The sequence below is a fragment of the Ictalurus furcatus genome, chromosome 4 (genome assembly GCF_023375685.1).
Source record: "Ictalurus furcatus strain D&B chromosome 4, Billie_1.0, whole genome shotgun sequence".
NCBI classification, from domain to species: Eukaryota; Metazoa; Chordata; class Actinopteri; order Siluriformes; family Ictaluridae; genus Ictalurus; species Ictalurus furcatus.
In genome coordinates, this window is record NC_071258.1 from 16,513,311 (window position 1) to 16,519,310 (window position 6,000).

Consider the following 6,000-nt stretch of genomic DNA (forward strand, 5'->3'; position numbering starts at 1 on the left):
GTAGTGGAATGAGCCCTTATGCCCAGAGCCATAGCAAGACCGCACCTCATAAGATAGAGATTGCTTCTACTATCCAATTAGAGATATATGTGTGGTCTGGAAGTGGGCCTTAGCCACCTGACCTCATGCATAAACCTCGATGTTAGAGTATGTTGCCCCACCAAGGCTCCATGAATACGGGCATGGCTGGCCAAAATGGCAGCCACTTAGACCATGATTGTAGATTGAGCCAACCCTGCTGAGAAACGTCCTTGAAAGGACTCCAGGACTGTAGCTATTGTGCAGTTCACTGGGTCTAACTGACGTTTCTCATGCCACGAGACAAAAAGTCGCCACTTGAGCACATACAATTTCCTTGTGGATGGCGCTCTAGCATTCTACATGGTCTCTACAACCTCAGTTGCAAGACTAGAATCTATAAGCTGGTGCCCCTCAGGGGCCAAACCCACAGTTTCCATAGTTCTGGCTGAGGGTAATAAATCAGCTCTCCAGCTTGAGACATTAGATCCCTGCGCACAGGAATCTCTCAAGGAGTGCCGTCTAGCAGTGATATTGTCTCTCAGAACCCTATTTGAGCTGGCCAATAAGGGGCTACTAGCAGCAGACATAGACGGTCTTTTCGAACTCTCGCTAGAACTTGTGGGAGCAGAGCGATTGGGGGAAAACCAAACAGATATGACCTCGGCCACATGTGCACCATGGCGTCCAGCCCCAGTGGTGTGGGAGGAGTAAGGACGAACCACATTGGTCATAGCACATCCTTGAAGGCGAACACATCCACTTCCGCTTGGCCGAACCGCAGCCATATGGAATCCACCACTTGTAGATGGAGCCTCCAACCCCCTGGCCTCAGCCCTTGCCTCGACAGGATGTCTGGAATGTAAATTGCACTCACTGACAAGAACTTTCCCTCTGCCCAGAGAAGAATTAGTTGCACCTGCCTGAATAGGGGGCATGAACGAAACCTTCCCTGGTGGTTGATATATGAGACCAGTGCTATGTTGTCTGTCACAACTAACACATGGTGCCCTCTTAACCCTTAAATGCATGCATGTTTCACCAGTCATTATCACATAGTTAGCGACCTATAGGTTATGTGCCTGCCTAAACACACTTTTATAAAGTAATATTATGATATTGAGCCGTATGATATTCAATATTGTTGTGCAGAAAAATATACTTTATTTATATACTATATTTAAAAATATACACGATTGCATAACTCTGGTCAGTAGCGGCCCTATAGACATTTTACAATAAATGAATTGTAAAACAGATATTATTCAACAATGCTATTTTATTTGTCTTGTTATATTGTTATTATATATTGATAATAAATAGATTGAGGAATACTAAGAAGGTGGAGGTTTAATGTGATAAAATTAATGAGTGGGATGGTACTGAATAACGTCCTGGGTCGCTAACGACCCGAGGTATGTGGTCAAGGGTTAATTGAGGAAGAAAGAACTTCAGTGCTAGAAAAAACACACAGCATTTCAGCATTTTAGGCATTTTATATGCCACTCCAGATGAGGGCCACTCCAGAGACCCTCTAAGACCGTGCCCCAGCCTGTGAGGGAGGTGCCTGTCATTTCCATCTTTCAATAAGGATACGCCCCTAGAATGTGACCCAAGGCTAGAATCCCGGGACACCTCCAAATTCTCATGTAGGCATCATGACATGACACTGATTACACTCATAGGTTTTGTCCTCAGACGAAACCCCGGACTTTTCAGCTGCTGCTGCCATAAGCCCCAACAGTCTCTCGTAAAGACAGGAGGGGATGCCGAGACCCTGCTTTATCTTGCTCAATGTTGATAGGATTGACCCTATGCATGTTGGGGATAGAAATGCCCTCATTGTAGTAGAATCCCATATAAACTCTACACAAATTGTCCTCTAGACTGGAGAAAGCATACTTTTCTTGAGGTTCAACTTGAGCCCTAAACTCCTCATATGGGTAAGAACAACATCTCAAAGCGCCAGTTCCTTGGATTGTGCTAGAATTAACCAGTCGTCCAAGTAGTTTAGTACACTGATGATGCCCTGGAGTAGCAAGGCAGCCAGAGCAGCATCCATGCACTTTGTGAAGGTGCAAAGGGATAAAGCTAGCCCAAAGGGAAGAATGTGATATTAGTATTCGTTGCCTCCAAATGTGAACTTCAGGAACTTCCGATGTAGAAATATGTCTTTTAGATCTATCATCACAAACCAGTCCTCGAACTGAATCTGTGGAATGATAAGTTTGAGCTTTGGCATCTTGAACCTGTTTGTTCAAAGAGTACAGTTCAGATGATGCAGATCTAAAATTGGCTGCATAATCCCATCTTTTTTGCCGACCCGGAAATAATGGCTGTAAAAACCTCCCTTCCTCAGGGAACAGGGTACATGTTCTATGGTCCCTTTGTCCAAGAGGGATCTTAATTCCTGTGCTAACATCGGGCTCTGCTCTGTGCTGACTACTGTGGCGGGCACATCTGTGAACCTTCGAGCTCTGAACTGGACCAGGTAATTCTTATATATAGTAGGCAGAGCCCATGGAGACACATTTGGCAGTAGTTTCCATGCTGCCAGATGGCCTTAACATTAACTTTTCCACAGTCTACTGGAGGGAAAGCATCAGATTTTCATTTCGCTGTGACAGCTTGCTGACCAGAGAACACTGAAACCTGGGATGACATTGGCTAGGGGAGGCCCTACAGTAGTACTGGGGGCTAACTGTGGTAACAACCTCATGTCCCCTGATACGTCCCTCCACGGCCCCTCAGGACCGCTCCTCCCTGTCTGTTTGGCCTTTATGACCATTCTCGGATCAGGCCAAGTAGCAGACTGCGACTGTGGCAGTTCCCCTGGCTGTCGGGGAAAGGCAGACCGCCACACTTGCCTACTGTGTTTCCCTCGCACTAGCGCTGGTGAACTCGACTCTATAGGGAAGGAACTGGCTGAATACCACTGTATGTCGAGCTCACTCAGCAGGTCTGTCTGTTAGGCCTGCAACACTGCCATTGTATGCAGTGACCCATAAGCAAGACCCACTACTGCATAGGCCTTACCCACCAATGCCACGGTGGCCTTACATGGCTTGGATGGCAAAGCCTGCCCCCTAAATTACCTGCCATCGATGGAGAGAGGTAGCTCGCAAGTGCCTCCTCCACCTTCAGCATAGCTAAATAGTGGTGCCATTCATTCCCCACGATGGCCGAATTATCCGACATCGTGGTGTTATAAATATGGCTTATGTAAGGTTTTCCCCAGAAGCGTGATATTTTGTCATTCACGTCTGGAAAAAAGGGGAGTTTTCTGCAGTGTGAGGGAGATTTATTTTCACTGCAGAGAAAAAAAGCTCATCCAGCCTTAGTAATCACTTCCAGCAGCTCTTTATATGCTTGAGAGCTATTTTCAGATTTTAGCACACCCTTCTGGCTCCTCGGAGTCAGAGAGGAAATTATTTATTTATTTACTTAAGATTATTTTTATTATTATTATATATATATTTTTTAGAAGGAACATAAAGCGTTAACAATGTGCATAGTCAGACCTCTAAGGGCAGCCCTGGTGTGCTCCATCCCTAGACACTTCACACAGAATGTGTGTCCATCCCCCCATGATGAAATGGGAGTGAAGCATAACAAATTTCCTGAATTCTCTTTCACTCATACTCCCCCCCCCCCCTCTCTCTTTTAAAGGGACAGAAAAGTAGAGAGATTTCTTTTTTTTGAAAAGCTAGAGAGAAAATTAAGAGTCTTTTTGCAAGCGTTACACAAATGACTGACACGCAGTCTCGCTGAAGATAACAAGGCTGGAAGGTGCTGCTCACAGGTGCTGTTTTTATATGATGTGATGCGCTTAATTGCCACGTCACCTGATCACGGTAGGCCTATAAATAGGCATGATGTTACACAAGCTTCAGATACTGGTCATGTGTGAGGGCACTTCCCACAGCATGTAGCTCATGCATTGTTGAGTTCCCTTTGAAAGGGAACTCCAAGGATCACAGCTGGAGAACTGCAGAAGTTAGTTCGGTCTTGGGGTCAGAAAGTCTCCAAAACTACAATCTGAAGTCACCTACATCACCTCAAGTGGTTTTCAAGGATTTCAAGAAAACAACCTCTACTCTAACCCAAAAACAAACTCAAGCGTCTTCAGTGTTCCAGACACTACTAGAACTTCAAATGAAATTGGGTTCTATGGTCAGATTTAACCAAAATAGAGCTTTTTGGCAAAAACACCAGAGGTGGTTTTGGCACGGACAGAGAGGAAATTTAGGGGAAATTTAGAGTAGCCAATACATTATTGTTTTACTGGTAAAATAGCCACAATAAGTAGAGCTGAACATCTATGTTTAATAATACATAATAAAGTACTGTTGCCTATTTAGGACAAGTCCAATGTATTATGTAACTGTTCATCTTGTTTGTGATTTTAACTGAAAATGCCTAATGGGTAGACACCAGAGAAAACCCCTGCATACATGGGGAGAACATGGGAAACTCCAAAGAGGCAGTAACCTGAACTCAGGTTTGAACCAGGGACCCTAGAGCTGTGAGGAGGCAACATGTTGCCCTTTTGTTCTATTGTCTTCTTTCTAGTTTTCATATAGCTCGATGAAAATTACATACTGAAGATGTGTTATGTATAATTTTTTCCTCTTTTGGGTGCTCCCAATCAGGGTCGCCACAGCAGATCATCTGTCCTCATATCTTGCAGTTTTATGCCGGATGCCCTTCCTGATGGAATCCTCCCCATTTTCTGGGCTTGGGACTGGCACTGAGAGTGCACTAGCTCGTGCATTCCTCCAGTGTCTGGGGTCGGTTCAGTGACAGGGAATCAAACCCAGGCCGCAGAATTGAGAGTGCTTGATGTGGCATGTATTATAGTATTATCTAATACAATGTACAGTATTTTGGTAATGCCTCTCAATAAGAAAGAGAAAAGTTTTGTTAGGTCTCCTAGGTGGTGCCACATAGGGACATTTTTTTTTTTCTGTCCGCAGGGCATATAATCTCTCTCTTTCTTTTTCACACACACACACATGCACAATAGGTTTCATCATATCACAGGTGTTTCTGAGTTCCCTTGTCCACAGTGTACTTAAAAAACATAATTGTAGAATGTTCAGATAGAACCAGTGTGAGAATACAGTACAGGAAAGGGATTAGGTGAGAGAAAAATCACATCATGTTTTCTGACCGGATAGTATTATCAGCTCCTTGTCTATGTAGGATGAGTAATTATAGGACACTGCTCTGCTGCTTATAGTAGTAAATCTGCCTGAAGGTTTTTATTTTTTAAATCATTATGCTCAATTGGCTTAAGTTCATAATTGTATTTTACTGTAGTTGTACTGTATAACAGTATCATTGCTACAGCTCATTAATGTATATCAAAAATACAGAAGCAAAAAGTATACAAATAAAGTACATATGATGATCCATTGGTTTTGTCTGATAATGAACAGTACATTTTTAAGTAGGGAAAATTGAAGACACACATCTCTGAAAGATGTTCATGCAGGACCCATTCCCCTCTGCAAATATACACAGCTGCTTTCTTAGAATCCTGGGATGTGTCGACACGGTAGGGACTATGGCCTAATGGCTGTTTACACAGCCTGATTCCAAAGTGAATGACATTCTCCTGATTCTGCAGTAAACCATACAAGAAGCTCCAAACTGTTGTAATGAAGTAAAGTGATATGTTGTAAATGTCGTCACTATTCTATTTCAGTATATGATGCAATTACAGGCTAATTACAAAGTTGCAGCTAAAATGTTTAACATGGTGCACTTTATTAAATTTATGTTGCAATACCATTTAAAAATGTTTTAATATGTCTTATATTCATCTCAATTATTAAAAAGATAAACTGTGACCAGGAATAAAATAACCTTTTTTCATTCACATTTGCAAAGACCAGATTTAAAAAAATACTTTTCACTCTTAAAGCTTATTAAATATTTAGCTCAAAATGACAAGCATTTGTAAATAAGAAGCAAGTC